This window comes from Nannobrachium achirus (genome assembly GCF_963921795.1).
Source record: "Nannobrachium achirus genome assembly, chromosome: 7".
NCBI lineage: Eukaryota > Metazoa > Chordata > Actinopteri > Myctophiformes > Myctophidae > Nannobrachium > Nannobrachium achirus.
Window position 1 is genome coordinate 46,490,126 of NC_137816.1, and position 25,153 is coordinate 46,515,278.

The following is a 25,153-nucleotide window of genomic DNA, read 5'->3' on the forward strand; positions in this document are numbered from 1 at the left end:
GTTTAATAGTCCCAAAAATCCAGCGCTGGGCGCAAGGCCGCGCCGGGAGGCCGCACCGGCGAATAATCCAATCAGACAGCAAGCAGCTGAAATTAAATAAAATACATTTATAAATAAATGATAAGATCACAAGAGACCAAAATGACTACATTCTACGTTGGCCATTGGGTATATATTGCCAACAGTTAAAGGCTAGGCTGTACTCACCGATCTTATAAATTGTGATGAAGAAAATCGTTCAACGATGTCCTTCGCTCGGAGATGGTTCTGCCCGCAGCGCTGAAAACCCGTTCACTGGAACTGCTGCTGGCCGGGATGCAAAGCACAGATCTTGCCAATTTTTTTCTTTATTTATTTTTCTCAAGCCCGACCCAGCCCAAAGCCCGACATGTGCGTGACAAATTGAGCCCGGCAGGCCAGGCCGCTGCTCAGAGCTGAAGTTAACAACAAAACAAACAAATAACGAAATAAAGGTCTAAACACAACATAACTGAACAGAACTAAACAAATAATAAATAAAGCAATTTAACTGACAACTTAACCAGAAGGCAGCCATTCCGAAGGGCTCAACTTAGGAACACCAAACAAAACAAAAACAGTTAAATAAATAAATAAATAAATAAATAAATATAAATAAATTAACGAAATATGTATAGTCTCAATCAGTCAAGGATTAAAACATTTGGTTAAAATGCAAATATAAAAATGTGCAAAACAAATAAAATAACCAGCATCTGTTATTTTAGTCCATAAACACAACACACTTCTACTTAATATATTAGTCCCAACCAGCAGGGCGCAAGGCCGTGACTCATGCATGCGCTGATCTGAAAGTTACATTTCAACATCACATCATCGCCCAAATAATAATAAATAATATATTCGGAATGGCGGGGTGTTTCCAGAAAATGAAACGAAATCTATTTGGTTTCACTTTATACTCTAAAGATTTAAAAGATCCATTTGGTTAACAACTCTCCATAATTTAGCTGTGGACCACTTGGAACTTCCCCCAAGGACCAACGGTGGTCCTTGGCCAACGGTGGTCCTTGGGGGGGGGACCACCAGGACCACCAACTCACCAAAGGACCACCGGTGGTCCTTGAGGGTCTGTATTTTATCCCAATTCAAATAGGCCTATATAAAGCAAATTTGCTACGTCAGCCAAGGAGCACAGAGAGCATGCAGCCCACAGTGGAGAGTGGAGACAGACCAACGCATGCTCGCATGAACGTCTGGATGTTTTATTTGATATACACGTCTACACACACACACGCAGGTTTAGCGCTGAGAATCAAATGGGTGGCACACATCTCACACGTGCGTTCCAGAGCAGAGCAACAAGTCAATCACGCGTACAGTTCATAGCGGCGCTGCATTTGACCGTGTGTCTCACGCATGATGGCCACATGGCCATTAGATGTATGCGTGCGTTAACACATGCGTTCGCCACAAACGCCTAACACTACGCGACCTCGCGTTCCCCTGTGAGGCACAAAAGAGAAGGCACACGGGGACGCGTGACGGCGACGTTTGCGCGTTATGATTCAAAAGCCATTTGAAAATTACAGGAGACGTTCATGCGTTCAGTACAACACAGATAAAATCGAATGCGTGCGCGCGAGTGTAGCAACGTCCATGTGGCACGATTTGCGCTCGATAGTGTGTGTGTGTGTGTGTGCGCGCGCGCGCGCACGCAAACACGCACGAAAAAGCAGCAGGGGACGGAGGTGGCAGCTTGGATGGACACATTTTCTGAGTAAAGTTATCTCTCTCTCTCTCTCTCTCACTCTCTCTCTCTCTCTGTGCTACACACATTTCTTTGTTGTAACTGCTGTTGTATCCTACTGACTCACCTGCCAGTGAGGAGCCCCCAACGGGAGGACGTAGAGCCTTCGTCCTACTCCTCCCGCCCAACACTCCCCGCTGACAGGTGCCGCCCCAGCCTGTAGGAATAAATGCAGTGATATCACACTAAGCCTTGTCATGTTAGATTTGAACCACTTTTAACATTATATTATAGCAGATATACAAGCACAGAGTGCCACGCTGCAAGCTTGTAGATCTGCGATTTTTGAAAAATCTTGAAAATCTGTGCAAGTCTGTGAATATATTGACCCGATTCTATAATGTCTTCTAATCCTTCTGGTCTTTTTTTTCATGTAAAGAAAATTACATGTATTATTTTGGCCACAGACTCCCATTTACAAAATACGTTGTTCCTAGGACCTTTGAGTTACAAAGCTTTGCTTTGCTTTGCTTTGTTAAAAAGGTTTGCTATGATCTACAAGCTCATAGCATGGCACCGAGTGCCACGCTATGAGCTTGTAGATCTGCTATTTTTCATAGCTAAAGTATAAAATAATTCCCGGTCTTCATGGGTTAATTTGTTAATTTGAAACCCATGACCAATCCCAGTTACAGCTACACTGAACTACCTTTCAATTGAATTAAATTCCTTTAATGTAATTGCAGGATGTGCAACAAAATTAAGTTAGCAACTCCTGTGAAAATGCACAAAAATAACTACAAACATCCATATGAAAATGTAGCAGGAATAGAGTAATTTCAAGTTCAACCTACAATATTAAAAGCCCATAATTAAAGGAGTAGTTCACACCCAAATTGCCTTTTTTTCTATTGATTACTCATGCCATGGAGACTAGAGTTCAATAATATTTTTTAGTTTTTTGTCACATTCCTAAGACAATAATTCGATTACAATAAATGTACCACCATTGATTCCGGATGGGGACCCAAAATGCATTTGGGTCCCCATCCAGTATCAATGGGGGTAAATTTACTATAACAAATTTTTTGTCTTAGTAATGCGACATATACAAAAATATATTATTAAACTCAAGTCTCCATGGCGTGAGTTATCAATAGAAAAAAGTCGAACAACAGGTGTAATCTCAGTCAGTGCAGTGGGAGGTACTGTAACAGTTCCAAGTGGAGCTGTATACACGGTTATATAACATGTTCTTTTCCAAACATCACAACTAACAGCCGAGCAATAAATAAATAAATAGACTAGCATTGCTAGGGCAGGCCACATTCACCATGCATTCATCTGTGTTCGACTAATATAGTAAGAATAGACTCTCAGGTAGTGTACTGTAGCCTCGGCCGTGCCAAGACAACTAGGGAATGAGTTTTGCTGTTATGGCAGATGAAAGGAAAATAGGCTATTTGTATTTATTACGTAGACCTACTTCTTATTTGACATGGAGATGCTACTTGGTGATGGCTTGCTATTTGAATATGCTATACCAGTTTAACATAATTATCAGTGGAGAGATATAGAGGGAAATATAGAGGTATTCTTATTCAGATTGAAACCATATTGCATCTTCTAGCTGAGGCTTACCGGTAGTTACTATTAAAACACACATACAACAAAGGCAAGAAGCACACATGCAAACTAGCTCTGGCAGTCTCTCACAAACACACAGACACAAAAACACTACCTCGCTCACAGTGAATGAAAACATACACCTGCTGGCACCGCTGTCCTGCAGTTCAGCCTAGTCCAATCTGGGAACCCATCGGCAAAAAAGGGGGAAAAAAATGCGTAGTCAAGAGCAAACAACCAGGAAACAGGCGGTAAAATGGAACAAATAAATGGAGCAAAAAAAACGCTTAATCAAATTGGTTCAGATATGAGCCAAGTCTCCTGCAGGAGGCGTGTCTGAAGCCTGTCCAGGACGGGAGTCACTCTCCAGACGTAAAAACAGATGAGGAGATTGGAGCGAGCTCCACACAATTCAACACTTAACGTGCTCATGAATAATTATGCAGAGACTGAAAAAACACAAGAAGCTCATAAGTGGCTGAATAGAAACCTCCCCACCCCACAGAATAAATGTGCTTTCTGTTGAGTGTGTGCTGTGTGTGTGTGTGTGTGTGTGTGTGTGTGTGTGTGTGTGTGTGTGTGTGTGTGTGTGTGTGTGTGTGTGTGTGTGGCGGTGTGTTTAAATACTGCAAAGAGCATTAGACCTAAGTATATGCCATAAATAGTTGTGGTGGTGCAATAGAATTTAGTAACTCACTCATTACAAAACTAACTAGTAGCTAAGCCTCTAGTAGGGACTTCACGCCCTAAGACTGGCACAGCCCTATCCTGAAGCCCCTGGACATAGGATGGAAGATGGAAGACAGTCAATGACATTAACTAACACTGAATTCACACCAGCAGTGTTACGGCTCTGGCGCAAGTTTCTATGGAGAAGAGCATCTTGTCCTTGTCCCAAAGCATCAGGACGCAGACTCAGAGACAACAAAAGTGTTAAAACAATCATTAATGTTTGTATGATAATAGGGATGTCACTAACAGTTAATTCAGTAACCGGTTAGCCGTCAGCATTAACCGGTGAATTAATGTTTTTTAATTATTATTATTATTATTATTATATTATTATTATAAATAAAAAAAATCAACCCAAAATAAGTACACAGAATTAACGTTTATGGCATTTAGTTATGCTCCTTTGAAAGACAAACAAAAAAGCTGCATTTAACAATAACAATAAATTGTTCTAGGCTTAATCATCAATAAACAACAAGCATCGTATGTATTTGAGAAAGATACAGTCGTCTACACTCCTTTGCTTTTGAAATGCTCCCAGACCAAAATACCTCTGTTGGCTACGTGTTCTGTTTTGTGTACTCCGACACTCGTTGTCTCATCCTCCCCGGTCCACAGACCCCACTGCGTAACACCAAAACAGCTGTCTCTCATTCACTGTTCCATTGGACATGACATAAGACTACTCTCTTGCGCCTCCCAGAGTCTGTTTAACAAAATCACATCCCCATAGCCAAACAACACTATCCAGGTCCAGGAAAATGCGATCATATTGTTATGAAAATTAACCGTGAAACCGTTAAGCATGACCGGTTATTTCTTAACGGCCGGCTAACAAGTTAACCGCCTTCCATCTCCGACACAACAGGCAAACATGCACCAGCTGCTCAATCCATTCCCAACATAAAGCGGTGCGAGTGGGTAGACAACAACCCATCAGTAGCTTCTCTATAGACCTTTTTCCAGAGCGCTTCGGTGTAGCTGCGGTGTTGCTGTGCGAACCGCCAAGAGGTGCCACTTGACACCACAGCTGCGACTGCCGCTCTTAGAGATCGGTCTATAGCTGCATACACTTCATCTGCAAAATTGTGTTTGTAAACATTGTATTTTTATGTATTGTACACGCACGATATTACCTGACCATAAAGCTCCTTTTCTGAGCTAGAGGTCCTAATTCTGTGTGCAGCTCTCTCCCCCATCCTTCTTCCCTCCATTTCTTCCCCTCCCCCCACCTCTTCGCTTTCCAGCTCCTGTGACTCAGGCTTATTGTAGCTCTAAAATACCTTCTCTCATTGTGCTCGCTCACTCTGTCTGTCTGTCTCTTTGCGTGTGTGTGTGCGTGTCTGTCTGTCTGTGGGTGTGTCTGTCTGTCTGTGTCCGTCTGTGGTGTCAATATCATAAGAGCACAATAGAGGGAAAACAAAAAGTTTCTTTGAAGGAGCAAAAATATGTATTGTCCAGAATAGCCACATTCTTCACCAAGGAAGCCCGCCATGTCTAACCAGTGCCACCTCGCCTTAAGGTAAGGAGTCTAGTCCCAGCTTGTCAGAGAATGATACCGCATGTAAGACACAAACCTCAGATATTTAAGTGAACAAGAATCGATGACAGCCACCAGGGGTTTGTGATTTGATGCCAAAACAGAGCATGCAGGTGCTGCTGGTAGAAAATGAATGCTACATTTTTTTTCATTGCTGCATGTGGAGGGAGCAGACCAGGAACTGGCATGGGATGGTTCCACTGCAATCAAGTGGAGCCAGACAGGAAGCCACCTGCTGGATTATTACATACTCCCGCACCCACCTGACCACCCTGGCCTCGCTTATGCAGAGGAAGGATAAATAACAGAAGAAATAAAGGGAACACTAAGGCAATGAGAAGAAAGGGATCTGGTGCAGAATCCAATGTAAAGCAAGAACTGACATACACCCTTAGAGCTGCACCCGTCTGTCTTCTGTGGAGGTTTAGAGGGGTTGGTGGAGGGCCAGATCAAAGAACAGCAGTAGAATGAGAATGTAGGCTGGCTGCACAAAGCATGCTGGTGGATAGCCCAGTGCACTGATCCTCTGTATCATTAGAGGAGCCCGCTGATGTTAGGCTACTTCTTATGACCGCCTAGGGGCTGCAATTGCATTACTTTGGCCCGGCCCAGCCCTTCAATCAAAAAGAGAGAGCAGTCTGCACCAGCGCAGGTCTGGTCTGTGCTGCAAGCATGCAGTCTTCAAATCTACTTTCAGATCTGCCCTGATCCACTGTGTAGGGCTGTCACCACTCACCATCAGGACATTTTACATGACAATTAATTGTCACTCAAATAATAGCGATTAACAATTACATTTTTTTGGCTTTGAAGTTGGACATTGCAGATAACATATACAAAGAAATAACTGACATATTTGAAAACGTTATACTTAAAAAATAACATTGAAAGTGGAAATAGCTGATCTACAAGCTCACAAGGTGTCGCGATGCGTTGTCCATGCTCTGTCTGGTCGCTACACTGTTCATTTTGAAAGACTACACTACATGATTCAAAATGATTGTTTTAAAAAAATCACACCTGTGTGAACTGAGCGGTGGTTTACCCACCGCTTATGTACAGTATTGTACTGTACATATTCTGTGTTCTATATCTATGAATTCTATGTGTTCTAGTCTAGAACACATAGAATCTAGAACTTCTAGATCTATGAATTCTGTCTCCCCCCCCCCCAGGCTCTCAACAGCACCCTCTTACCCACCAACCCCCCCCCCCTCCCCCCTTCCCCCCTGTGTGTGTGTGTGTGTGTGTGTGTGTGTGTGTGTGTGTGTGTGTGTGTGTGTGTGTGTGTGTGTGTGTGTGCGTGTTTGTTTGTGTGTGTGCCTGGCCTCCATCATCAATCCATCATCCATCCATCCATCCATCCATCCATCCGACTTGCTGACCCACACTTCCCCCTGTGTGTGTGTGTGTGTGTGTGTGTGTGTGTGTGTGTACAACAGCGCCCCTCCCTTAACATGTGTGGTCAGAAAAGGTACTGCCAGGCTACATACACGGCCGGACGGCCGGACGCATACATACCCACACACACGGCCACGTATAGGAGACGGTGTGACCACCGCTCAAAAATTAAGTCCTAACTAGAAGCAGTGCTCTTCCAAGCACAGGTCTCCACCAGGTCAGGTAGGTCCTGGTGGCGCTAAATGTGAAAAGGGTGCCTTCTTTGGCCTTTAATGGCAATGTGACGCTGCATGCATGATTTGAGGCATTTTGTTCCAAAGATTAGTTTGGAAAAAGTCGACCTGCAGGTGGCGCTATAACAGGCCAATATGAAGAGTGTAATTTGTTCCTTGACCTAGTGGGAATGTGCGTGCAGAATTTCTCTGTAATCACAAGCTGCGTTCATGATTTAAGTCATTTTGTTCGAAATGGACCAATCTTGCAAACTTTGGAAGACAATGTTAGCCAATTAGGATGGAATATGAAATATCGGACAGATCTGTCTTGATCACATGACTATAGAGATACTGTGTACAGATTTGCATGATTTTTTGATAAAATCTCAAGGAATAATAGGAAAATATTTGTTTTACATAAGTCGGCCCCCTGGTGGCGCTATAAAAGGCAGATATGAAAAATGCAGGGCAAAGGTTTTTCCTTGGCCTCTAGGGCATAGATGGGCAACTGGCGGCCCGGGGGCCACATGCGGCCCCCAACTTCACTTAATGCGGCCAGCAGGTTAACTCTTCCTGTGCCGATCCCGAACTAGTTCGGCTTTATTTCAATCCAATAAAAAATTTTTTTTATTAATTCACTTACCCCGAGCTGCTTGTAGAGTCGTGGGTGGTCCTGGCTCGCTAGCCGCTAGCCAGCTAGCCATTCTACTCTGTCCGACGATATATTCCATTAAAAATGGTTTAAAATACATTTTTGAGCTCCCCAATGTTCACCCAGTGTTCGGCGCCGCTTCCGATGAGTATACGAGTGTGCCGATCCCGAAGTAGTTCGGCTTTTTTTAATGAAATGAATAAAATGATAAGAGGCCTTCTGAAGCCTGGCCTGATTTTTCTAGCTACTAGCCGAAAGCTAGCAACCTCCCGGCCGGCCGTTATTTGCGAACGAAATCGCCAATCTCCGCCTAATCCAATGAAAGACCACATCTTTGAAGGCTTATATCTCTGGATTGTGTCTTTAGGGAAGCGGCGCGAGGTTTATTTACGGCGAAATAGCCCAAAAATTATCTTTTAGATGACAAAATGGGAATAGCCATTCTGTTAGCATTATCATCCGGGACCTTTCCATGACGTGCATGAACGTGAGCACGTGAGGTCCTGGAAGGTGAGGTCCTGGAAGCTAAAGCGCTCGCCTATGAGAGATACCCTGGCATTCTATGGCCCCTAGAGGGCGCTGGCACTAAATTAGTTAATATAGGAATACTGATATATTATTGATTTTACGATTACGATTCCAAACATGCGAACATAACCCGCTTTACAGTCTATATTAGTAGCTTAATGACAAGTAATTGTGTTGTCTTTTTATGTCCAATGTGTTTGTTAACAAAGTTAATATAAGAACATATAAATACATTTGAAATTAAATACAAATTTTACTTTTCAGGATTCCAATTAAAAAAATGCATAAAACCATTTCAAAAACAGCAAAAATAGCAGATCTACAAGCTCAAAACGCGTCGCGTTTTGAGCTTGTAGATCGGCTATTTTTGCTATTTTTGAATGTATATGTGAAATGTGGCCCTCTGGAGTGAGTGTGAAAATATAGTGGCCCTCTCCATCATCAAAGTTGCCCACCACTGCTCTAGGGAGTGCATATACCAGTAAGACTCCCTAATCGGGAGATAAGCGACCGTCAGGTCACAGCGTGATTTTAGGGCAAAATGTGTGGGAGCAGTGTCCAAAAAATGTGTTTGAAAAAATATATGGGACAGATCCATGTTGATGACATGAGTGTAGACATACTGTGTACCGATTTGCGTAATTTTAGGGCAAAATCTGTAGGGGCAGTGTCCAAAAATGTGTTTGAAAAAGTCGGCCTGATGGCGGCGCTATAATACAAAGTTGTACACTGATCAGTGGAGTTATAGGTAAAAACACGAATTGGCCTGTTATAGCGCCACCATGAGGCTGATTAGATTTGCACACTGCGTTCATGATTTCAGGCATTTTATTCAACATGGACCAATCCTGCAAAATTTGGAAGCCAGTTTTAGCCAATCAGGATGGAATATGGAAAATCGGATTGATCCATGTCGATCACATGACTGTAGAGATGCTGTCGATTTGCGTGCTTTTTGGACAAAATCTGTAGGAGTACTGGCAAAAGTTAGTTTTGCAAAGATCTGCCTCCTGGTGGCGCTAGAACAGGGCCATGTGAAGGATTTGGGGAAGAGGTTCTGAATTGGTATCCAGGGAGTGTGTGTGCAGTCTGTGCACAGTTTGGCAGCAAGATTACCAGCGGAGATTAGCTGGTAACAGACGGACGTACACACACACACACACACACACGCACGGACGGACGGACGGACAGGGGCGAAAACATACTCTCCCCCATGCCTTCGGCTGGTGGAGACAATAAAAGGATTTAAAAATACATCTGCACAAGTTCAGTACTCCGAATCCTTGTCCATAAGCCTTGAGAATGGGAGTACGATAAGCACTGGAGCAAAAATAAGAGCAAAAAGAGTTATACAATTGGCTCATTCTGTGTTTAGTGGTTGTTCTGTGTTTCAAAGTATGTCCCTATTAATAGGATAACTAATAATAGACAAGAGGCAGGTGCATACTGTACTGCCTGTATAGTCTACCTACAGACCATGTCTGCTTTAACTTAAAGCATTGTCTTCTAGGTATTAAAGTAATCAAACAATGTGTCAAGTGTAAAATAAAAAATACATCTTCCCCTAATATTTTTGGTTGAAATAATTTTACATTCATTATAGACCGTGAGCTAGCAACGTACATATGGGGTCATCGGTACCATCTGGGGGGATTAATTCTCATAGTGATTTTTGGGAAGGTATACACCCCTAGTACTAGGAAAAATGTGATAGCCTTGCAGTGGAGGTAGCTTTTTGTGTGTTATCACTCCTTTTATAACCACATGCCAAAACACAGTTTTCAAAATCCGAATGGAACATTCTACTTCAAACTGATGGTTCTCTCTTAATATTGACCCTATCTCTTTGAAAAATGGTTGGGATAAAGCTCAGACTATATATTATTCAGTAATGTTGTTAACATTTGCATATCTATAATTGTTTTTTATTACAGGCAGTGACAACATAGTGACTATAATTATGACATAATCCTCTGTGAACCATGGCTCCACATTGTTTGGTCATCGGTACCATCTGGGGGGAACGATTCTCATAGTGATTTTTGGGAAGGTATACATCCCTAGTATTAGGAAAAATTTGATAGCCTTGCATCTGTGGTAGCTTTCTGTGTGTTATCACTCCATTTATAATAACATGCAAAAAAAAAAAAAAAAAAAAAAAAAAAGTTTCAAAATCCGAATGGAACATTCTACTTCAAACTGATGGTTGGTTCTCTCTTATTGTTCATCCTATCTCTTTGAAAAATGGTTGGGATAAAGTTCAGACTATATATATTGTCCAGTAAGGTGGTTAAAATTAGCATATCTAGAATTGTTCTTTATTACAGGCAGTGACCTATAGTGACTAATTATGACATAATACGCCAGGGCCCCAAATTTGGGGTCATCGGTACCATCTGGGAGGGAATGATTCTCATATTGACTTTTGGGAAGGTATACATCCCTAGGACTAGGACATATGTGAGAGCCTTGCATCTGGGGTAGCTTTCTGTGTGTTATCACTTCATCTATAATCACATGCCAAAACATAGTTTTCAAAATCCAAAGTAAGCATTCTACTTCAAACCGATGATTCTCCCTTAGTATTGATGTTCTGTCTTTGAAAAATGGCATGGATAAAGCTCAGACTATATGTTTTTCATAAAAGTTGTTAAACGTAGCATCTCTAGAAATGGTATCTATTAGGCAGTGACAACATACTGTACTGTAGTGTAGTCACTACATTACATAAGATGTACATTTGTTTTCATGAAAGATGTAACACAAAGGGTTCCTTAACCATGTTTACATACATATATTCTAAGGAAATGTATTGTGAAATTCATTAAACAAAACATAGTGCAAGTGTGTAAGAATATATACAAAATGCCCACTATTTGATCCACTTGTCCTAGTATAGAAAACCTGGGTACTCTAATTTCTTGGTTTTCATATGTGTAGAATCCATACCTCACACGTTAAAGGTCAGGTCAAGGTAACATTTGACCTCTGGGAGAACAACAAATAGAAACAACTTGATGAATATTCATCTTTCACTTAATAAAGTGTTTATGAAAACTGTCATTGGCATGACACAGAACTGGCATTAATAAGGGTAATAATAATAATACTAATAAGGGTAATAATAGTAACATTATATAATAACATGGCAATATGTATCTTTTGCAACTACATCTGTATTCTCCAACTCATAATCAGGACCAGAAAGTCCACCCACCACATCCTCCTGGCCTTCAACCTCCTGACTGGCACACAGTAAGGATGTAAGGATAAGGTTCCAGAGGTGGCTGCATCAGGGTCATAGGAATTTAGGAAGTCTTTGTGATGTCTGCCTCATCATGACTAAATGCAGTAGCCTATCTATCACCAGCACTGAAGGTGTCCACCATGCTCAACAGCTTCTGCTCTGTTCTTGCTCTTCAGGATGACATCTTATGTGGTTAAAGGATATTACCATGCACATTGTTGGGGACATTTAACAATAATGGGATTGAAGAGATGAGGGCAGTGATATTTCTGTGTGTGGACACCCCGATATTTTACAACCAAGACACACCAGTGCTTAGACTCCCTACTACTGTTACTGCACATTTTGGGTAGGCATCAGTCAACTCTTCCCACATGTGACATGACAGCATCATTCCTGCTCTCTCAGTCTGCTCCCCAGACTGGTGAGCAGAGACAGTGATCCAGAATCCATTATGGTGCTGACAGACAAGTTCTAGCTTAGCCTCTATGGCATGGAGACCATGCATCTCAGCAGGCACTGGGTGAGATATCAAGCATATTGCACATGGCCAGCACGGAAGAAGCACTTCATCATGTGTCATGAGAGAAAAGGTGACAACCTATTGACAAGGTGTCTCCCTGCATGTTCAAACTGGTGAATGGAAAGTATACAGTAGGAAGAATTAAGTTGTCTACCCAAAGTCAGCCAGTCGGATGCACAGTGTCCAGGTAGACTGCTGCTGTATCTGTTCAAATGTCTTTGGTCTAGTTGATACAAACCACTTTAGAGTGCAGCTGATACACTCAAGACTATTACCACTGAACTTGCCTGTCAGCCCTCCATATGCAAACACATGCATTTCCAGCGCTGAACTTTGCAACAGTATTGCAATGCAGCTGAGGAATGACTGTATAACATGTCAATTATGAGGTGAACACTCTACATGTCAACCAGTGACCATAGCTGCTGCCTTGGACAGCTTGGACACCTGGATAAGGAGTGATAAGATGTGAGAGACCTTAACCTGACCTTTAGCACATAGGCCTAAGACTGAATGGCAATTGAATATATAACTGTAATCTACACCTATGCCCCCCAGGTACCCATATGAATCACCATAAGTTCACAGATTCCCTCACACAACTGAAATACAATTTGTTATTTTTAACAAAATGATGTACAATCATTGGATCATTACAATACAATGGATTTGGCAATAAATAATTAACTGATGGTAATTTCACTGATTCAGCCACATTCATTGAACCCTAAAACCTTGGGTTAGATAACCAATACCACCTTTCTATAGGTTGAACAGTATCATAACGCTATTTAAGCTCCAGGCAGCCATCTTGGACGCCATCTTGAAAATGATGGCTTTATAAGACATATAAATTCCTACATCTTTAGTGTGTTCTTAAGCATGCCTAGAGGTAACATAACTAGTTAAAAAACCTTTTATATAGGGGGGTTAAGTAGTATGTTTTCATAAATTGACCCAAGTAATTTTCGCCTAGTGTTATAAAATAAAATGCATGATAGCACCCATAAAGCTACCTCTGGTGCAAGGCTATCACATATTTTCTAACTCTAGACATGTATACCATGACAAAAATCACTATGAGCATTAATCCCCTCAGTTGGTACCGACCAACCCCAGTGGCTTACGGTCTATTAGGCTACTTCAAGTTAAAACACACTGAGTGCCTTTGATTAAACAATGATTTAATCGCCTATTTAATTGATTTTTCCCTATTTCGGAGGCAATGTGAGTAAATGTAATCTGAGTATTTCCTGATTTTTTTTCTTTTTTTTTGGCAGTATTCCAGTATTTTCTTTCACTCAGAACAGAAAAATTACAATTGCGGCCATCAGTGCTTTTATAATAGCCGGCAGAGAAGGGCTCGTTTTAAACATGAACGTGATCTGGAGTTAGGAGATAAATCCAATTTTGTGAATCTCATAACACTAATAATAGACGGTGTTGGGCAACCGGGCTTCCTGGTCACGTGCTCTCCCGTTGCATTTGGGGAATTGGAGTGTTTCTCTTCAGCCGCGGCTGCCTCGCACAGTAAGCTACAGTTTTATATAAAACAATAACGGACGTGTCCAACTCGTCGTCGGCACTGGTAGACATCAAAGAGTTTGACGAGTTGCCGCGTCGTGGGCACCCACTAATATATTGTTGCGACCGTTAGGTCGCAGTTACTATCAAAACCTCGACCAGCTGTCTGTCACATGTCACACTTTTGCCCTGCTCATATCTCCGAAATCGTTGCACCGATCCATGCCAAATTTTGCATACACACTCCATGCCTGCCAAACCACAACTTCCATCATCAATATCACTTGACCCTCTTCTAGCGCCACCATGAGGCCGATTCTTGCAAAACACATTTATGGACACAGCCCCTACAATTTTTGCCCTAAAATCATGCAAATCGGTACACAGTATGTCTACACTCATGTCATCAACATAGATCTGTCCCATATAGCGCCAGCATTAGGCCGATTTTTTCAAACACATTTTTGGACACTGCTCCTACAGACTTTGCCCTAAAATCATGCAAATCGGTACACAGTATGTCTACACTCATCTCATCAAAATGGATCTGTCCCATATAGCGCCACCATCAGGCCGATTTTTTCAAACACATTTTTGGACACTGCTCCTACACATTTTGCCCTAAAATCACGCTGCGACCTGACGGTCGCTTATCTCCTGATTAGGGAGTCTTACTGGTATTTATACGTTGATGCAATTAGGGGTCACATCATTAGAGAGGAGAGTAAAATTGTATCAAGTTAGCAACAGGCCTATAGCCAGTGATGGGCAGTAGCGAGCTACAAGTAGCGACGCTACATAGCTTAACTACATTTCTCAGTAGCGTCACGGTAGCGCCGCTCCTTTTGAACCAAATAGCTTTTTCTGTAGCGTAGCTATTTTTAGACCCCAGTAGTGACATAGCGTCCAACAAACGTTACACGTTTCAATCCCGGCGACTGCTAAATAAAGTTTGTGAGGAAAAGAATTCCCAACAGATCCCCAAACATGTTGTTCTGCGCAGCGCTGCTTTCACTTAATTCAATGAACCTCCTCTGTGTGAGAGAAGCGACTAAAGCGAGACACTTCACCCCGCAACGACATGGTGAAGTGTTCAAAGAACGTCTGAGAACAACTGACATACAAGCTCACATCGTGTTGCAAATGCTAACTTTGTGAGCTTGTAGATCTCCGGGGGCAGAGCATAAATCAGGCTTGAGGCGCTGCAGCCAGAGATGGACAGTACTTGACCCGAGTACTTGAGTAAGAGTACAGAGTACTCCTGGTCACATTTACTCCAGTCCACAGTAAAAGTAGCTCAGTCAAAATGTTATAAGTAAGAATAAAAAAGTACTTGCTTTTGTCCACCGCTGGCTGCAGCTTGTTATCAGCTGTTCCGACAGCACACAAGTCAGTGCACTCTTTTGTCCACAGCTAACTAATGACAGTGAAGTGTCAATTTAAGGACCTTTTAGACATTTTTAATACCTAAACAAAATATATATAATTTATATATATTTATATTTATAATAAATAAAAGCCAAAACTGCATCAAAAGTTATCAACTATAAAAACTGGTCAAACATTGGCCAAATTGACAATATAGTAAAAGAGGCACAAATTGTGAAAATGGCAGATCTACAAGCTCGAAAAAAGCCTTGTGTTCCGAGGCGTTGTGAGCTTGTAGATCTGCTATTTTCAAAATATTCATCGGTGGAGTGAAACTAAATGTAATGCCTCAACTCCTAATTCCAATTGCTTGTCAGGGTGGGGTCCCCAGTTCAAATATGATTTTTTTTGTAGGGTCTCAGCCTGAAGACACATTTAATTTAAAAAGTAAATGAAAGGATAACACAAAAAGCCAGACATGAGGGCTTGTTTCCAGTTTTATAATAATCAATCGAACTAAGCATTTTTTGCCTGCCTATTTGTTTGGTGGAAAGTTGTACTTGATCATGAAGTTGATAAAAAAATAAAGCTTTTTTGTAGTAAGCAAATTTTGCCGTGTAGCTTGCTTTGCTACATTTCTATGTGGATAGCTTCGCTGTAGCTTAAGCAATATTTCATCGAGAGTAGCTTGTAGCTTAGCTTACTACATTTTCCAAGTAGCTTGCCCATCACTGCTTATAGCTAAAGCTCTGCTCACGAGTCACAAGTTGTATGCCTGTGGCCAGCAGAGTCCCTTTATGAGCCTCGAGATGCATTTTTGTTGAACGTGTGAGACATTAACACAAGATTTCTAAAGTCTGCAGTAAGGAATAGAAGTGTGCTGTTTGATAAAGGGTTCAATTAGCGATCTTTCTTAATTTGGGCCCCAGCAAAATGTGGTGATATATCACCAGTAAGACTCCCTAATCGGGAGATAAGCGACCGTAGGTCACTTATCTCCACAAATAGGGCAAAAATGTGTTTTTCCAAAAACTTCCGGATCCATGTTGATGACATGAGTGTAGACATACTGTGTAGTGATTTCCGTGATTTGAGGGCCAAAAGTGTAGGAGCAGTGGCCAAAAATGTGTTTTAAAAATCGGCCTGTAGGTGGCGCTAGAAGAGGGCCATGTGAGAAATGAGGGGTGGGGTGTCCGCGTTGCCTTGGCGGACGATTAGGTACCGGCCCCGGCTCTCCCGGACGCTCCTAGCCCGAGTTACGGCATTTTATGTGAGCTGCAGTGGCAGGGGGTCCTCCACTGGGGGCGCCACCACTTTTGCATCCGTTCTGGAGCACCAGGAGTGGGTGGTCCCCGGGAATTCCCCGTGAGCAGCCCCGTTGGGGTGGTCATTTGGTAATTTTTGCACATTTGGTATTTTTTTTACACCTGGGGGTCCCCCAGGGACCTGGGGGTCCCTGGAACTCTGGGGGTCCTTGGAGGTTGTAGTTTGGCAGGCAAGGAGTTTGTGTGGAAATTTTGGCATGGATCGGGCCAACGGTGGCCGAGATATGAGCAGGGCAAAAGTGTGACGTGTGAGGTGTGACGGACTGACTGTGACGTGTGAGGTGTGACGGACTGACGCACGGACACCTCGAGCAGCTTTCTGTAGTAAGTGCGACCTACGGTCGCAATCAAAATCAGTTCAACTACTTTAAGCCTATACAGTATACATCAGCTGTTTAAAAATAGCTGATCCACAAGCTCACAACGCATCACGCATTGAGAGCTTGTAGATTTTCAAAAGAATCTAGACAGAAATATTTTAAAAACATATCTTGTGTATGGGAGACCCTGTAACAAAATATTTTCAGATGGCCGTCCATGGTCAAATACATTAAAGGTTTGAGAAACACTCCTGTACACACAATGTCACACAAATACAGCTCCACTGTTTTTATATTTGCTTTTTACTTTGCCCCAATTTATATTTGCTTTTTACTTTGCCCCAATTTAGTCTTTGTGCCTCCCACACAGGTTTTCTGTGATTTCACTGCTGTTGTATCCTACCGACTCACCTGCCGGTGGTGGGCAGCTATTTCACAGCTCCACCTTGTTGTGACAAAGCCTTGTTTAGTTATAAATAACTCTGATATGACTTGATCGAACCCTAATTGCTGCTGCGCATTATTCAATGTCAAGAAAGTAATAAAAAGACACTACAAAATTGGCAAACGGGGGTTCTGATTGAGGCTCGAATACTTAAACTATTCTCCTACTACTTCTCTAAGGCCCGAAACAACATACTTAGTACCACACAACCTCTTCGTTGTTGCATTTTAAGCATGACCTGCTGTCTTTCCAGCGAGCAGGATGAAGCTGTCATCTTTGGTTTGTGCTCTCCTCTGCTCTAACAACAGAGTGGAGTAGTTTTCAAATTTAATCTATTCAGGTTTATTACCTCTACAGGGAGATAAGAACGCAGTTTGGCCTTGACCATGCTGTGCATTTTAATTTGTGTATTTAGGTAAAGTACTGTATGTTTTGGGATAATAATTGCAAAGATAAGTCATGCAGTATCAATGTCATGTTTTGCATTGTGTCACTATCTCCAAAGATTCTGTTGTGTGCAGCGATTGCGTGCACACTTAAAGTCCATCAAACAACAGTACAAGTTTTACGTGTCCAGGCATTTGGATTCTGAGACGATGCACTGAAGTTCAACAATCAAAGTACTGTATAATAACCAGCCTGAGTTTGTGACACACACCAGACAAACACTCATACATTACATACCCATCTCAACATATAAAAAGATGAAAACAATCATCAAGTACTTTAGTGATTTCTGAACAGACATACGTCTCATACTCTAGACCTAAAATAACACTGCACTGATAATGACAATGACCACGACAGAAATAGGCAGGTGCTTAAAGGAGGGAGCAATGCAGAATGAAAGGGCCTGTATCATTAGGGATTAACCTAGCCACTGGCTGTACAAATAGCCTGGTTGTCTCCACCTGGAAGCCGCCAGTGCACACTGCACAGACACTCATTTGTATTGACAGGTTACTGCAGCAGCAGCTGCAGAGTGGAGAGAAGATGGTTAAGACAAAATGTTGGTGATTGGAGTTCTAACCCTAACTCTTCACACAACACGGGCTACCATATGCTTGGATTTTAAATTAAAGGAAAATCGTGTCCAGCCCATGGAACTTCAACCTCTTCTAATGAAATAATCTCAACATATCCCACGTTCTGGGGGCTAAACAAAGTTTGAATGAGGCCAAGCAAACCCGCAGACATTGAAGTGCCTAATTTACTCATACTGTGTTATTACAGAGCCAGAGAAAGCTTTCAGGCAGAACGAATGGCAAGATGAGCAGCTTCAACTCAACTTCAACAGGGATGAGTTCAAATCACTCCTTCGCACAACAACACACATGACAACCTTTGGGCTTACCTCACACCTTCTGTCAGGCTGAGCATTGAGAATTCAGTAAAATAGACTGGACCTGCAATTGTCTGTCTGATTCTTTACTTCTTATTCTTCTGTTCCTGTGAAGTGTACATTTCTGTTTCATATTGTCTTTGTTATGATGAACTTGGCTGTCTTGGCATATTTGTCCCTTGTGTATTCTAACGTGGTGTATAGGTGTATCTCTCTTTCTCTCTCTCTCTCATAGACTCATACACACACACACACACACACACACACACACACACACACACACACACACACACACACACACACACACACACACACACACACACACACACACACACACACACACACACACACACACTAAAATGTTTACTTATCCACACAGACAAGTAATGCATTACTTACTGTATCTATGATTTTATTTATTTATTTATTTACAAAGTTGTTAAGAGTTTAAGACATGAAGTTGAGGAAAAAAGAATACCAGAAGAGAGCACTGAGAGTAGGAGAAAGAGACGGCCTCATTCAGAGAATTCCTTAAAGGAATGCTTCACGCCCCAAAATGACTTTTTGTCTCCGGCTCTCCGCCAGGCCGAAAGGCATGGCCGAGACTATGTTTTGCACCCTGTCTGTCTGTCCGTCCGTGTGTGTGTGTGTGTGTGTGTGTGTCCATCTGTCTGTCTGTCTGTGAACAGCTAATCTCCAGCACCGTTGGGCCGTTCGTCGCAAGACTACACACACTCACACTCTCTGGATGCCAGATCGATCTGTGTTTTAAATAGCCTCTCTGCACACATACAGGCCGACTTGTGTTTTTACCTATAACTGCACCGTTGTGCACCGATCTCGATCTGTGTAAAAACTTTGTATGCGCACTCCCTAGAGGAAAAGGAAAAACCTCTGCCTTTTATAGCACCACCAGGAGGCAGAGGCAGACCCCTACAGATTTCACCAAAATGTTATGCAAATCAGTACACGTGATCTCTATAGTCATGCAATCAAGACAGATCTGTTTGATTTTTCATATTCCATCCTGATTGGCTGCTCCTGAGGAGCACTTTTTCTAGTCATCTGTCAGTAAATGAAGCCTTGAATTAACATAGACATTTTTTTTGGGTCACATTCCTTCACGGTGAAAGAAGTATAAAAAATAATAATATTAATGAAGAAAATAGCGAAATAGCGGTCCAGGATTAACAGTAAAACTATATCAGAAATCTGTGTATAAACTCCCAACAGTTCTCTTGCAGTATAATCTGTGTCTTGTATCCAGTCTGTGTCCTCATTACTTTCAAAACACTGCATTTCCACAGAAACTTACTATTTTTAACACTTCCGGTATAAACAGTCTCATGACTGTGCTTAGTTACGACGCACACACCTGGGCGAACGCGTGCGCGTGAACTCAGCTGTGTTGAACCCCATGTGCCCGCCTTTGTTGTATGGATGTAATGAGGGCACAGACTCCAATCTTTTAAAAAGTTTTATAAAAGGCTAGTTCATCTTTTAACAATGATTTTAACATAAAACCTATAAATAGATAATGTATTGTTCAAAGATGAACTAATCTTTATAATTAAAGCTTTTGTTTTATTTTGGAAGATACTGATCTGACTTCGAAGGCTCCCCTCTTTTCTAACCAAAAGAGCACCTTCCAACATGCCATTTATCTTACACAGACTTGCCGCAGCCCTCCTCCTTTGCTTTTTTCTTGAATACTAGAGATTTATAATCTGAGAACACACTGCAGTACTGGAGTTTATAAACTGATAATTTTGCTGTTGTTATAACTCCTATTTTCTTCAATTCATCATCATTTTATTCGTCCTTCATTCATTCACCATTATGCTACATTGAGTCACCATGAAGGAATGTGACAAATAAAGAATATGCATGAATTCAGGCTTCGCGAGTTGAGGAATTGATCGAAAAGGTTTTTTTCTGGGTGAATTATTCCTTTAAGTTGGAGGAGCAGAGCAACAAATGCAATCTGAGATGGACAAAGTAAGACCTGTAGTTAAGCTCACAACAAGTAGTATCTCCCCCAGAGGGTATAAATGCCCCCTATGTGAAGCATTTAAACTATAATTTAACTCGCTTTCCGACATACTCAATTACTGTACTGGCAAAATAGGCTATATAGAACAGGTGACTTGCAAATAACTGGTAAAACCGAGAATTAATAGCATATTATTAAAAGCCCTTAAAGAAGGGAACACTTACATTATTATTATTATTTATTTTTATGTAATTATCCCTATTTTACTCACTGCCAATTTGGCATGTGCACCATGTGTCCAGATTTACTGTCATTCAAAGAAAAAATAACGCACATCCATGATCCTCTGTTGTTTGGTGCTGAGCCAAAACTGTCAAAGCAGTACTACTAGGAACAGAAAAAGAGGGCTCGCAACCAACTCCCTTTTGATAGCTCCATGTTTATTAATGACGACACAGCAGCACAGGTATGGGGTACCGAGGTGTTGCTGGCTTGCTGCTGTGTCATCATTAATAAAATTAAGCTATCAAAAGTGAGTTCCCAGATTTACTGTCATGCGATGTTAACCGACATAACAATGCAGGATTGGACCAATGACCACTGGGTGTAAGACCATGCTCAGAGCTGAGAGCCTCTGTGAATCCTCAACTGCCAAGCAGGAAAACAATGGAAACATGCTGGAGAAATGTGTTATAAACAGACTATAGCCTACTAACTAACTACGGTAGTCATATCAATAATTGCTAGACAGACCACAAGAGTTATACATCGATCGAATACATGTCCTACTGACTGAAACGCACTTCACCAACTACACAACAACTCTGCTCTGAATTCCACGGTGTGACAGAAACAGAATATCAAATCGATCCTAAACCAAACCTAGGCCTATATCCATCTATATCAGTGGTTTTCTACCATTTTCATATCAAGCTCCATTATTTATTCAGCATTTGAGATTTAGCCTCTCAGACCCAACAAATATTATTTTATCAGACCCAAAGATTTTGTCCACAATTCCATGCTGTATTGATGTGGCAGGGGTTGACACCAAGGTCTCAGAGGCACTTGCCCGTCTGGCAAGTACAGGTCATATTCTACTTGCCCAAAGGTCATACCCGCTTGCCCGAAAAGTAAATCGTCCATAATAAAATAGGTAAGATTTTAATTACCACTCAATTTAACACTTATTTCATTACTCTTTGAGGCTGTGCGCTGGCCGTGCGCTGGCCACGTTCAGGTGTTTAGACAGATACTGTATCTTGTGTTGTGTTTATAGACGGTTGCGTGACTTGTGTCCCCTCTCAAATGAGCACTTGCCCGGTCGGCCAACCTGAAAGCAAACTTCACCTGCCCGCACGTTTTATTTACTTGCTGGGGGCAGGTGGTCAAGCCTTACTTAGTGTCAATGCCTGTGTGATATCATATTAGGAAACATAACAAACATTGATGAAAATAACAATTATTAATTGTGTATATTTTTATTTTATATACACTGGTGTGATGTCATCACTGTGTACTGTACAATACAAACCCAAAATCCATCCTCCAGTTCTAAGCAACACAGAAGGAGGGGGGGGGGGGGGGGGGGGACCTTTTTTAAATTTCCACACAACTCCTCTATGGTAAATTAAAGACATAGTTCAATATTGAAAATGGGTGGTTTTCCCCTTTAAAAGTACTGCAGCTGTTAAACAACAATTTAACTCTTGAGAGTGTAAAATGAAACCAAATGGACCCGTTTCATTTTTCACTTTCAAGAGTTAAAGATCTATAAGGGTCCATTTGGTTACCAAATCTTCAACATTTAGCTGGGGACCACCTGGAACCCCCTGAAGGACCACTGGTGGTCCCCGGACCACTGATCTATATCATTAAATTAGCTCAGACTGTCACCATTTTACCAACCTGTCCTGCACAGTTGGAACACGTGCATGACATGTCGCTGTCTGACTCACTATCGGCTCGTAATAATTAGATAATTAAAAACTGGACGTTTATTTGTATAACATTGTAATTACTTGGTGCTCATGAATGTGTAGTCAAGTCAGGTTACCAATGTATAAAACCACATTATTTTGTTTATGCAGAATTCAACAGGTGAGAAGAGCAGATGGCATCACTTCACTATGCAAGGCAATAACGTTATCTTAATAACTAAATATGATAGAAATATGTAACCATACGTCACATGCATTCTCACAACGTTCAAATAGGTATTTCAACTTAAGTTGAAAGGCAACCAGCAACATGTTGCCATCTAAAAAATAAAAACGCCAACTAATTATTTCAAATTAATACTTTGCCTATCAGAGCGTGTTTCATGTGTAGTTATCATGTCATTACTAGAGAACAAGTGTTAGTGTAACGTTATAGCTTAGTGGTTCTTCACAACCAGTGGTCCGGGGACCACCAGTGGTCCTTGAGGGGGGTTCCAGGTGGTCCCCAGCTAAATGATGGAGAGTTGGAAATTAAATGTAAAGGACCCTTATAGATCTTTAACTCTCGAAAGTGTAAAATGAAACCAAATGCACCCGTACAGGTCCATTTGGTTTCATGTTTACGCTCTCAAGAGTCATCATTGTTAAACATCTGCATTACTTAATTTATAAGAAGTCTACACAATTAGAGAATGTAGAAGAATTTATATTTTCATCAACGTGTGCATGTTATCTCTCCTATGGTACCAACATCAATACAGCATGGAATTGTGGACAAAATCTTATCCAACGACAACAACATGATATTCCAAGTTTTGTATGTGAGACTGAGGCTTAATCTCGTCAAATGGTGGTCGGTGGCTCAAATGCCAAATACATAATGGACCTCGATAAGAAAAGGGTTGAAACCCCACTGTTAGAGCTCATGATTTCTAACAGCACAACGGACCGTTAACGGAGAGCAAGCAGCTCTCAATGTCAACAAAAACATGCTCGCGCTGTCTTCCACACGCTAGGGAATTCAACAAAGTTACACTTTTGCCAATGCATTAAAACCCCCCGCCGACAACACCTCGCTTCTCTAAAGATTTAATTTCGCAGGATAATAGCGAGTTGGCATTATTCAGACGGCTTGGCAACTGTGTAAATGCATAATGATTTCAAGCTGCGATTTACCTTCAGTTCCGCACTCTCCGCCATCTTGTATTTGTGTGCGCAAGCGTGATGAGGCGGCGTCACGTGACTGGGACGCGCGGAGCGCCGTCGCGTGAGCGCGCGCATAATGAGCGGGGTGCGTTCAGGATGACTAGAAATGTTGACACTTGCATTATATTATTAGGCAGTGATGGTGGACAGGACACAGTAATTTAACTAAATAGTCTACAACAACAGCAGCAATACAGTGACATTAAAAGAGAAAATGTATGTAATTTGTACTTTTGAATATTCGTGCAGGTATTAGTAGGTCTACTACTGATGTCCACTCCACGGGTCGGTAACAGGTCAGGTGGACAGTGGACACCAAAACCAACTGGGCATTAGGGATGAATGCCAATACATATCATTCTGGGGGTCCTTCACATGACAAAGTTTGAGAAACACCGATGGCCACATACGTTTTTTTCAGAAAATTGTTATGATTTAGAAGACATTTGTAGAATGTGCCTATCAGTGGTTAAGGACCCCCAAAATGACCCCCAAAATGTATTTTTGGCCGTGGACCCCCATCTCAAAATAGTTTGTTCCAAGGATGGACCCCTATTGCAAACCTTTTTGTTCCAGGGACCCCCAGAAGCACAGATTTGATTTTAGTCTAATCTGCATCTAGTTTAAGGCCACAGACCCGTTGGGAAACGAGTCTGGGTCGACTTTGAAAGAGGTCGACTTATCTGGCTACCTTAAGGCCTGTCCATACTTTGACCGAAACCGCCGTTTTCGGTCAAAAGGTCCTTTTCAACTATAAAATTGAATTCCTCGAAAGTTCTGGAATGCTTTTTCTCCGAACAATAGTTCTGAAATTTGCACGAGATGTTGTCACTCGCCGAAATCAGGTTCGGTGAAACGGCAAACGTGATTGGTCGGTTACTTGGACCCCCCCCCCCCCCCCCAGCTACTGTACATTGGAAAGCCTGCATGGTGATGAGAGGCTACTGTACATTTTAGCTTTTGTTTTTGCTTTGCGACCGTGTCGGTGCATGCTCAATGAGCGGCGCAACACGACGCAGAAGGACGAGAAGGTCGTCAAAACGACTGGCAGACATTCTCATTATTTCAAAATTGTTTCTCCTCCTCGTCCATGGGGGGGGATTTTTTTTTTTTTTTTTTTTTGGGGGGGGGGGGGGGGGGGGGGGGGGTGCTGGGTTGGCATTTTGGTTGGCATTTTGGCTGGCATTTCGCCTACCAAAATTTAATTCCTGGCTACGCCCCTGCCATGCCCCTCTCATCCCCTGAACGAGAGTCTGATACAGGCCATGCCCGTATCAGCGGGCGGACATACCGCCGACGGCTAGATGTGCTCGCCTCCTCCTCAGCCGCACAAAGCAGGGCAAAATCCTCCTCCTCCTCTCTGCCTCCGCTAACATTTCCTCCTCGTCTTCCTCCTCCTCCATAACCTCCACAATGCGTGACACCGCTTCCAACTTCCAACGTGCCAACCCTCCGAACAGGAGCGAAGCTTTTTTTCGGAAAAGATAAAAAATAAAA

At 42.1% G+C, this 25,153-nt stretch overlaps 1 protein-coding gene across 1 annotated transcript in view; it reads right to left on the minus strand.

The window, feature by feature from the left end:
* LOC308289188 (E3 SUMO-protein ligase PIAS1-like) overlaps positions 1–23,643 on the minus strand; it is an 86,760-nt gene extending 63,117 nt beyond the window's left edge. Inside the window, exons 1-2 of the mRNA XM_080730792.1 lie at positions 23,627–23,643; positions 1,857–1,946 (exon numbers count right to left, since the gene is read on the minus strand). The gene's annotated coding sequence lies outside the window, so the exon portion shown is untranslated. The remainder of the gene's footprint in view (positions 1–1,856; positions 1,947–23,626) is intronic.
* Positions 23,644–25,153: the final 1,510 nt, after the last annotated feature.